The sequence below is a fragment of the Echinops telfairi genome, unplaced genomic scaffold, assembly GCF_000313985.2.
Source record: "Echinops telfairi isolate 266 unplaced genomic scaffold, ASM31398v2 ScPeMD7_25;HRSCAF=90, whole genome shotgun sequence".
In the NCBI taxonomy this organism is placed as follows: domain Eukaryota; kingdom Metazoa; phylum Chordata; class Mammalia; order Afrosoricida; family Tenrecidae; genus Echinops; species Echinops telfairi.
This window is the reverse complement of record NW_022103922.1, coordinates 28,428,640-28,440,485: the sequence shown is the minus strand read 5'-3', so window position 1 is coordinate 28,440,485 and position 11,846 is coordinate 28,428,640. Positions and strand designations below refer to the sequence as shown.

At 38.2% G+C, this 11,846-nt stretch overlaps 1 pseudogene; it reads right to left on the bottom strand.

Moving 5' to 3' along the window:
* Positions 1-618: 618 nt before the first annotated feature.
* On the bottom strand, positions 619-1,494 carry LOC101661028 (annotated as a pseudogene).
* Positions 1,495-11,846: the final 10,352 nt, after the last annotated feature.

Genomic DNA, 11,846 nt, shown 5'->3' with positions numbered 1-11,846 from the left:
CGTAGGAATATTATTGGCCGACTGCTTTCCTTCTTATTCAATTCCACTTTAGTCAGATACACCTGGTTATCATTTAATGCATGTATAAATCAGGGTGCTTAAAAAGTATCCAAAGACTCTCATTTCTTCCTTTTTAATTTTTCCCAATTTTCTCTATCACAATTTTTCGTTTGGTTTTACCAGCTGAACTTAACAGACTAGAAACCTAAAGTATCAACTCTGATTAGGGTAGCACTCGGGAAATGTAATCCTGGGAAAGGTTGATGTTAGCCACTGAAGTGGCTGGGCAAAGTAAACCACCCATTCTCAAACTCAATGAGACAATGTCCTCCTTGTGAATCACTTGGTTGATGGCTGCTCTTGGCTAGATTCTAAGACTCAGCATGACATGGTAGAGCTCCCCTGTAAGGTAGTGCCCTTATCTGTGCAAACGCCCAACCACTGAAGTTCTTAACAAATACAGAGCATCGTTTCACAGTCTCAATACAATAAACAAAGAATGTTGCATTTTCTATGTCCTGTTTTGCCTCTTGAGTTGGCATGGAATGCTGTCAGCGACACGGAAACGACAACCATTAATTGGATGGTACTTCACACTCGTTAGCCTTGACTTTACACTCACCAGGTACTTTTGGCAGCGATGATGATATTCTTCCTGAGCATCACCACTGTCATGGGGTCAACCACCCCTAGGATCGGAGAGATAGATGTACCCGGTTTTCTTCCTAATTCCTTCAAAATCCACATCCCCAACTAACTTGGGTTTAGCAGCTACGCGATCTTGAACTCGATTTATTCCCACATCAATGACAGCTGCTCCTTTCTTGATCATATCTGGTGTGAGCAGATTTGGAATGCCTGTACCAGATACAATATCTGCAAGAGGTGGTTGTTTCTTCAGCTGCATTTCGGGAATGTACCGATGAGCCATTGTGACCATGGAATCACCTCCAGGGCGCTCACAGCCCCGTCCGTGTGCAGTCACATTGCAATGGTCATGCCAATGTTCTTTGACCTTCTAGCCACAACCACATTCTTCCATAGGATTGGAATTCCTGTTCGTTTAATCATTTCCCACAACATGGGGTAGCAGGTAACATGGAATACTGGTCGGAACGCCTCCGGCCCTCGTTAATGATGTAGAAGCCATCAGTATCCTTGTCTGGAGGCAGAGCATTGGAGACCTTCCTGGAAGAGGGAGCTGAACAAGGAGGCTGCCTGCTTTGTCATCACTGTTCAGTTTATTGATTAAATCCAACAGCCTTCCTCTGAAATCGAAGCCGGCTTTAATACGGTTTCGCCGCTCATTCCCCCGTCTGCAGCGGCCCTGGTTTTGTGGGGGAGGTAGGAATGACTGGTGGGGTGGTCGCCCTCCTCCTGCACTTCTTGCTTGATCTGCTGGGCAAGTTTCCTTTGAGAAATGACACCAGCTTCGTTTCGCACTGCGGAGAGGGAGAGGGAACGGTGGCAGGATGGGCAGCTCTGTGCTTGCCTGAGTAGCCACCAAGGAAGGGCCAGTCATGTCTGGTGCCAGGGATAGCACCGGGCTAATTGATGCTTTTGAACAAAACCAGGAGGATGTAGAAATCCTCCTGTCTTCCATGAGGAATAAAAGAATTGCTACCGACGTCCACTCATGATTCTGTCATTTTCATTGGCATAGTCACTTAGCTTTGTGTCACTTGCATATATTATATGTGGTGATCCCAGGCATTGGGATTTGAATAGAAAAAGAGGGCAAAAGTTAGAAACAAGGGAATTTACAAGAATCCTCCCACTAGTATGTTGGTAAGCTGCCAAACCAAAAACATATTGAGCATATTGATACCATCAGTTTTTTAATCCAAATAAAAATTCACCAGCCTATCCCAAAGGATGGAATTGTAATTGCTTTTTTGAAATAAAACATATCATTATTATGTGTTATACCTTCTCTATAAAAATATGTACATTTAGTTTTTTATACGTATATTCTTACTACTTCATCACACATTTCTTAATTTTCTTGTAAATCTGTAAATTAAAGAAAATAATCTGTTTTCCAGGGACTAGACACTGTCTTCATCAAATTATATTTGCCTTTGGAAAAATCAAAACATTCTCTAATTTCCTCCCTGTTAAACCTGTCTGAATTCTATGATTTCTCAGAAATTTTTAGAGAATACCTGAAGTCACATTTAGAAATGCTTCAATAAGGTAAATCTGAACTTACAGATTTAAATCCCTTTACAACGGAAAACAATCTTCTGCATTTAGCCACACTGGAGGGGCGGTTGGGGAGAGCCCATACAGCTAGACAAGAGTAGAAAAGAAATTAAATATGGATTATAATTAAGTCATTGCATGGAAGTAATAAAGAGAACAATTAGATTGGTCCCTAAAAGATAAACATACAGACTCATTAAACTGCTGAGGATTCTACAGAACCAATGATAAATAAAATAATCATATCTCACAAATGTTATCAAAGTTTTTGAAAGCTTAAATGATTTGCTGAAATCACTGTACTCTTCAAATTGGTATGATCAGTGGCAGGATATTCAAATATGTCATTTTTAAGTCCTGCATTTTGTTGGCTTATGATATATACAACAAATAAAATAAAGGTACGATGTCATAATGCAATGGCAGTTGAAGAGGCATCTCTCAAGTTTGAAGAGTATGAGAAACTACTGAAGGTTTATTGTCAAAGAGAGACTGGTGGAACCCCTGAGACTGGGCACTTAGGAACCTTTGAGGCCTGAAACTGAACTCATCACTGTGGCTCAACTTTCACCCAATATTCTTATTGTTTTTGTTGTTGTTAAGTGCTGTGGAGTTGGTTCTGTCTCATTACAACTCTGTGTAAAACGGAACGAAACACTGCTATTCCTGCTCTATTTTCACAACTGTTATTATGTTTGAATCCATTCTTTCAGCCGCTGTCAATCTGTGAGCATCTACCTCCATTTTACTGGCTCTGTACCTTATCAGGCATAATTTTCTTTTCCAGAGACTAGTCTCTTCCAATAACATATGAAAAGTATTTGAGATGAAGTTGTGCCAGACTTGCTTCCAAGGAGAATTCTGGATGTGCTTCTTCCAGTACAAATGTGTTTGCCTTCCTAGCAGCCCATGGTACTTTCAATATTCTTCACCAACATTATCATTCAAAGACATCAAGTTTTCCCTGGACTTCCTTCGTCATTGTAAAACTTCCACATGTTGATGAGGCCATTGAAAATGCCATGACGTGAATCAGGCCGCCCTTAGTCTGAAAAGTGACATCTTTACTCTTCAATGATTTAATTGTGCAGCAGATTTTCTCTGTGCAATATGTAGTTTAATTTCTTGACTGCTATTTCATGAACATTGGCTGTGGATATAAGCAAATAAAATCATGACAACTTCTATCTCTTCTCCATGTATCAAGGTGTTACCTATTGATCTAGGGGTGGGGATTTTGGTTTCCTTTGCATTGAGTTGTAATTCATACTGAAAGGTGTAATCCTTGATCTTCATCGGCAAGTGCTTCTGTGGCAGTGCATAATCTCATGTCAACTTGTGAAGGGGTGGAGTGTAGCCTGTCAGTCATGTCATAGCCAGTGAGGCTTCTGTGTGAGCATGGCCTTCTCCTGAGGATTCTGGGAACTTCCGCCATCGTCCCTGAAGGTGGGACATACTTTCTCTGCTTCATCTTCTTGCTGACAAGACACATGGAGCTACAGTAATTCAGCTAGAGCCCTGGAGCTAGAGTAGCCATGTGGAAACCCCTGCTAGTGCTGAGATGCTTCCACCACCACTAGATCCACAAGACTTTCCACCCACTGGCCTGTGATTTTTGCATGTATTGCATGAGTTTGAAGAGGAATTTGCAGACTAGTATCTGACACATGGGCTATTATAGGACTTATGGACTTGATGTGGACAGGGATGTTTTCTTAATATACAATAACTCTTTATATAAAGATCTTCCTTAGACACGTATGAGTGTCCATGAATTTGTTTCTTTAGTCCACACAGACTAACACAGCTTCTAATTCTCTTTGCTTTCAGCAAGAAAGGTTACACCATCAGCATATCAAAGACTGCTAATGAGATTTCCTCAAATCCTCATACCACGTTCTTCTTCATATATTCCAGCTTCTTGGGTTATTTTTGTATCATACAGATTGAATAAGTCTGGTGAAATGATGCAACCCCAATGCACAATGTTCCTGATTTTAAGCCATTCTGTATCCTTTGTTCTGTTTGTAAGACTGCCTCTTGGTCTATGTAGAAGTTCTACCTGAGCACTATGAAGAGTTCTGGAATTCCTATTTTTCTCATTTTTATTCTAGGAGCCCTGGTGGTGTAGTGGGCTGCTAACCACAGGTCAGCCATTTAAAACCTTCAGCTGCAGTGAGTGAAAAATGAGACTTTCTACTCCTATGAAGAGTTACAGTCTCAGAAACCCACAGGGGCATTTTTATCCTGTCTTACAGGGTTGCTACGAGTTAAAAATGACTGAATGGCAGTGAGTAGTACCTTAAGGTTCCCCATAGTTTGCTGGATCCACCAAGTCAAAAGCCTTTGCACAGTTAATGAAACAAGTAAATATCTTTCTGGTATTCTCTCCTTTAAGCCAAGCTCTGGCCGCAGTCAATAATGATCTCCTTTGTGTCATGTCCTCTTCTGGATCTAGCTTGAATGTCTGGCAGCTCCCAACGATGTACTACTACAATTCCACTTCACAAGGGATGAGAATTATACTGCTTTGTGGGATAACTTTGGCATTCTGTTGGGTCCCTTTTCTTTGGAATGGAGCCAAATATAGATCTCTTCTAAATATAGGTCTGACTTCAATTTTTCCTGGCATTGACAAGTGAGTTCTACAAACTCCTCATCAGCCTGCTGAAACATTTCAACTGGTATTCCACCAGTTCCTGGAGCCTTGTTTGACAAGAATGCCTTCATTGCAGCTTGGCCTGGATCCTGTACTACCATAGATTCTTGCAATGGCTGTATGTCCACTAATTCTTTTTGGTATTGTGACTTTGTAACAGAAAATAGACAGATCTGTAAAGTGAACAATAGAACCAGAGATCTATGCTCTTCTATGAACATAAATTGTACAAGTTCTAAAGGGAAGCATTTGCCCAAAGAGCAAGCTCAGAAGGCAGGAAGGAATATAAAAGAAGAGCTAGAGGAAATGACAGAAACAGCAAGGAAGTAGGACAAATGCTGTTGCATTGCGGGATTATGTTCAGTGTTATAAACTGAAATGTGTTTGAATTTTTGAATGGAAAACAAATTTCCTCTAGGAATTCCACGCAAATTACAATAAAAAGCAGTAAAAGGAATTTTTATCAATTCAAAAACTGTTATGGCCATATCATGGCAAATAAGCAGGTAACAACCTTTTAATAATGTGTGGCTTTGACTGTTTTTGTAAATATAGTTAGGAGGTGTAATTGGATAAAGTAGAACTCTGAATATGAGAAATCATTTCTATTAATATCCATCAAAAATAGGCATGCACTCCTGGCACTACAATGCAGATACAAATGTAGCTAGTATTTTTAGCAGATATAAACTCATTTAGCAGAAATACACTCTGGAAGTCTTTTAAATATTTACTACACACCTATTTCATACCGGCATTTTGATGGGGATGAGATAAACAAAGATAAGTGCATTATTTTTCTGCCACCATACAGTTCAGGAGACAATTCAGACTTCCAAAAATATATTCTTCTAGTTTAGAGTTAGAGAAGCCAGAAAAGCACAGGTGAAATATAAAGGTAGCTCAGTGATAAGTATGACAAGCACGATGGAGAAAGAAAGGAACCCAACAAAGCGAATATTATTGTACTTGCATTGCTATAGGGAAACCTTTGCTTTAACCAAATGAAGAAAAAATATTTTCATTCATTTATTAAAAAGAAGTATATATTACGTGTTAATCTAGTTGAAATAAAAAAGAATATAAAAGGAAATTGGGGCAAAAAAACCCTTTTTTCCTTTAACAAGCTAGAAAGCATTTATGTAGGTCAATGAGCTAAACATGTTAAAGTCAGAAATAAAGACTTTCCAATTTTGAATTTTCTGTGATAGCATTGAACCCATAAAATATTTTAAAACAGACAAAATTTTTAATATCTATGTATAAATTACTTTATACAATTTAATGTATCAAATAAAAGAAGTTAATTCCAATGTTAATATCATCTGTATTATATATTCAGTAGCTTTATGAGAAGTTGGAATTTCTGATTATCTGGAAATTTCTGACCAATCATAGACTTGAGCATGGAAGAGAATCCTTAAGTATGAAAGGCAGTGGAGATGTGGATAACAAGTTTGACATTTCTTTTTAGTGTATGAACAATTTACACTGTGAGAACAGAATTCTACTTTTTTTCAAATTATCTTTCCCCAAACATAAAGATTTAATATCCCAATGAGAAATTTCTAACGTAAAATAGGTTATATTTCCAAACACAAATCCAAGAGAGTCCATTCAGAAGTGCTATGCTAATGGAAATGGCACCAAATCAGTAATGATGGTTTCCAATTGTGTTGCATGTGGTTACTGTGCTGGAGGATATAATTACTCATAAGTGGTGATGATAAAGGAGTGTTCTGTTGTGCTTTAAAAGCAAGAGACTTATCTCCTTCCTAGAAATATTTTAATTGAAGAAAAATAATCATTTTGTGAATGAATGTAACAATGGCTATGCTCTTATGATCAAATCACGGACGTTTAGGACATTTATACAATGTTGCCTATTTTAATAATAGGTAGCATTATTTATTTCTGGTGAGTACAGGAATAAATTTTCCTTCATCATCTTTCAAGTAAACTGAACATACAATCTTTGATAGCATTCTTTAGGAATGACAAATCAGTAAGATGAGTTTACTCAAGTGGGAGTATACTCACTAATATATGTACATTTTACAGTACCTATTATGCATAGATCTCTACCTTCCCTACAAAGACATCCACTAATGTGGTGTAGCTTACAGGGGACAAAGTTCTGAAAACTTCTTAGATATAACCAAACACCTTAAGGGACTGAGTCACTGGGCTGGGATATCAGAACCACAGACTCAAAGGACACAAAGGCCAATTCACATAGCATAAAGACCATGTTCTATGTCCTACTTTACTGAGGAGCACCTGGGTCTTAAGAGAGCTTGAGTAGTTATCTAAGATGCAACTATCGATACCCCCTTAAGCAAAGGGAAAAAAGAGTGATTTTTAAAAAAAAACCCAAAACATACAGAAAGAATTAATCCAAAGGTTAAAGGACTATATGAAGATCTACCACCAAATCCAGATGCTACAGAACTATCACTTCTGACTGTTCCGAAGTGATCACGTAAGAAGGCCCTGGAGAGAGTATGAGGTGTGTGGGCTATGCAACAAAACTCAAAATCACAAGACACCAGGTTGGATGGTGACTGATGAAACCTAGACTATTGCATTACTCAACTTCAGCTCTGAAACGGAACTTATTCCTGTGACTCAATTTTCAGACAAACAATAGACAATTAGATAAGAGAAATGATAAAACTAGGGAGTTATACATACCTCAGAAAATCCAACCATTTGAATGAGATCAAAAGAATAGTGTTTATATAAGGAAAAAGTTCAGACAAGTTAGGAAGGAACGGTAAATGGAAATAGGAGACAGGGAGGAAGTGCGATGAATGATTACATAGAACAGGCCTGAATGAATGAAATAAAATGTGCTTCAGTGACTGAATGCAAGACTGATGACACTGATGATCTGCTTTGTAATTTTTCATGCAATTTACAAAACTTTTTATTATTATTATTGTTAGGATGAATTTACTGGTTTAATTTGTTTTTCAGCTTGCATTGTTTTAGCAAGATCATTGCAGAGTTAGGAAAGAGAAAAATATCAGAGTGGTAAAATACAAATGAGTACACTCTGCGTATTAACTTAGAGAAATCCTACAAATCAACTACAAATCAAAAGTTCTAACAAACCAGAGAGTCACGAATAGGCACTCCATAGAAGATGGGATTCAAAAGGCTTACAAAGCATATGGAGATGTTGACCCAACTAATAGGTCACAGAATGCAAATTAAGGTCACAGTGAAATACACTCTTCTACCATTTGAGATAATACATGATTATGTAGATGCTATGATACCTTATACATCGGTGGTGGTCCTGGTTGTGGTGGTGGTTTCAGGTGCTGTCCAGTCAGCGCCAACATACAACAAAGCTATGTACAACAGAACAACACACGGCCCAACCAGCTCCATCTTCACAGTTGCTATCTTTGAGACCCTTGTGATAGTCAATGCATCATTCCAACTCACTGATGAGTCTCCTCTTTTCCGCTGACCCTCTACTTTGCCAACCATGATGTCCTTTCAAAAATCTGCCTAAACTTCGTGAGATGAAGTCTTGCCACTCATTTATAAGGAGTGCATAAATATGTTTGTTCTTTTGGTTGTCCTGGTACCCTCAATATTCTTCACCAACACTGTCGTTCAAATTCTTCTCAATCTCTCTTACTCATGGTCCAGCTCTCAGCTGAAGCAACTGAGAATACCATGCCTTCGGTCAGGCATACCCCACTCCTCAAAGTAGCAGCTTTGCTCTTTAACACTTTAAAGAAGTTGTGTGCAATAGATTTGCATAATGCAAGACACCATTTGTGTTTTTTAACTGCAGCTTGTATGGGTGTTAATTGTAAATTTAAGTAAAATAAAACTTTGACAACATCAATAATTTCACCAATTATCGTGATGTTGTCAATTGGTTCAGTTGTAAGGATTGCTGTTCTCTTTACATGGAGTAATTGTGGTCTTTGATTTTTATCTTTAAGATTCAAGTCCTCTTGGCGTTCAAGAAGCAAAGTTGTGCCATCTGCAGATTGCAGATTGTTAATGAGATTTCCACTAATCCTGATGCTACCTTCTTCTTTATATAGTCCAGTATCTGGAATATTTTCTCAGCATACAGATTGAATAAGTATGGTCAAAGAATATAACACACATCTTTCCTCATTTAAAAGCATGCAGTAAAGCACACAACTTTCCTCTAGTTCTTAAATGCTTCCACCCCCACCCCCACCACCCCACTATCATGATCCCAGCTCTACCTCACAAATCTGGCTAGACCAGAGGATGTTCACTGGTACAGATGGGAACTGGAAACACAGAGAATCCAGTACAGATCACCCCTTCAGGACCAGTGGTGAGAGTGGCAGTACCAGGAGGATGGAGGGAAGGTGGAGTAGAAAGGGGAAACGATGACAAGGATCCACATATAACCGCCTCCATGGGGGATGGACAACAGAGAAGTGGTTGAAAGGAGATGTCGGGCAGTGTAAGATATGATACAATAATAATACTATATAAATTATCAAGGGTTCATGAGGGAGGGAGGTTAAAAATGAGTAACTGATACCAAGGGCTCAAGTAAAAAACAAATGTTTTGAGAATGATGAAGGCAACATATGTACAAATGTGCTTGACACAATGGATGCATATATGGATTGTGATAAGAGTTGTACGAGCCCCCAGTAAAATGATTTAAAAAAAAAGAAGAATGAAGCAATCATACGGAACTATTCTGACATCTCATGCATTTCTGAAATGGCCATTTCTGCATTTTAAAAACATTTTATTCATAGTTTAAACTTTGTATTTTGGTAAATTAAATATGACAAAACATTTGTCAAAAATAAAATAAAAGCATGCAGTGACCTCTTGCTCTAGTTTGCATGGCTGCCTCCTAGTCTATTCAGAAGCTCTGTCTCAGCAAAAGGGACCTCCATGCCTCACAGTGCTATGCATCGGTTTATTTAGGGTCTGTACTGCCAAATACCTTTGCATTTCAATAAAAACAAATAAATATATTTCTGCTATTCCCTTTTAGCCAAGATCCATCTGACATCAGAAATGATGTCCATTGTTTTATAACCTGAATTTGGCCTGAATTTCTGGCATCTCATTGTTAATAAACTGCTACTGTTTTCAAGGGAGCTCAGGTAGAGCTTCTTAATAGTCTAGGGATATAGTGGGTTATGTGTTGGGCTGCCAACTTCAAGGTCAGCAATTTAAAACCACCAAGCATTCTTCTTCAGGAGAAAGATGAGGCTTTCTATTCTCATGGAGTTACAATCTTGGATACCCACATGTGTTCTACCCTACTTAAAGGGTCTCTGTCAGTCAGAATTGACTGGGTCCCAATGAGTTAGACTCCAAGTTCAAGAGCAAGTCTGAGTCACTTCTGACATCTACTTTTTTTTCTTCTCCTTTCCTATCTTTTTAAAGGTCATTTGCTATAGTCATATATGATGCTCTTGATGTGGTGACACAATTCAACCCGCCTTGTGTCATTAAGTGTTTAATGAACCAAATCTCTTCTTAGGTTGGTCTCTAAATTCAGATGAAATTTACTTAATGCTGTATTTTGGTTCTCACAAACTTCTTTAAATTTTCTTCAGCTCCCATCTCAATTTGGATGGGAGCAATTGATGATCTGTTCTATAGTTTGAGCCTGCTCTTTTTGGCTGATAATATTGAGCATTTGTATTATGTCTTCCAATAGATGCCACCAATTAGATTCCTGTGTGTGTTATCTGGCCGAATCTATTGGGGGGGTGGGGTGGGGTGGGGGAGGTATTTGCAATGAAGAAGCTGTTTGTCTTTATTTTATGTTTGGTCAATCTTTTGGTGGTAGAATTTAAAAAATTCTTTATCACTAGCTTTCAAGGTTGGTGTATAAATTTTAATAAGAGATATATTAACTAGTCTTCCTTGCAGGCATATAGAAAATATGCTATGACATGTACTTTAAGATAGACTTTGCAATGTTCCTTTTGATGATGAATGTGAAGCGATTATCTTAAATTTCTCATACCCACCATAGTAAACTATATGCTTGTCTGATTCGGAATGGTCAATACCAGTCCATTTCATCCCACTAATTTCTAGTATCTCTAATTCTATGCATTCTATTTCATCTTTGGTGAGTTCAAATATTCCTACATTCATATTTCATTTACTGGAGGTAGGAGTGTAAACTGTCACAAACAATTTGGAAAGAGTTTGACATTTCCTCCTATGATTTTATATCCATATTTCCTAGTAACTATATTTGTACATTCATCAGGGGACATATATAAGCATGATCATATTAAAATTATTCAAAATAGTGACATGTGGCAATCACTTTAGTGCTCATAACTGGCTAAGGGGGATAAATATTTGGATAATACAGCACTCAATATAAATAAATGACAGCAACATATAGCAATGTATGTATGGGGTACACTATAACAGTGTGTAAAAAAATGTATGTTCTGAAGGATTAAACATAATACATTTTTCCAAAAGAGTAAAAAGATCAGGTACAGCTTTAGAACATAAACAGCTATAAACAGTCAATACAAAAGTTAAACCAATAAATGATGAACATAGGATTCAAGATGCCATTGGGAAAAGCCTGGAAGGTGGGTTGGTGAAGGATGGAAAGACATATGATCAGATACAAATATCGTTTCAAGAACTCTGGTGGCAGAGGCATTGGTGGTATAGTAGTGAGCATAGCTGCCTTCCAAGAACTCTGGTGGCATGGTGGGGCTTTGGTGGTGTAATGGTTCCACATTGGGCTAGGAGCTGAAAGGTCAGAAGTTTGATACCAACAGACACTCCACAGGAGAATGAAGGGGCTTTCTACCCAAACGCACATAAAGAGTTACAAGCCCTATCCTGGCTTGTTATGAGTCAGCATTGACTTGATGACAATGTGTTGTTGAGTTGAGCTGTTTGGTGGGATGGTGGCTAACAGCAAGTTCAGCAATTTGAGATCACCAGCCGCTCCACAGGAGAA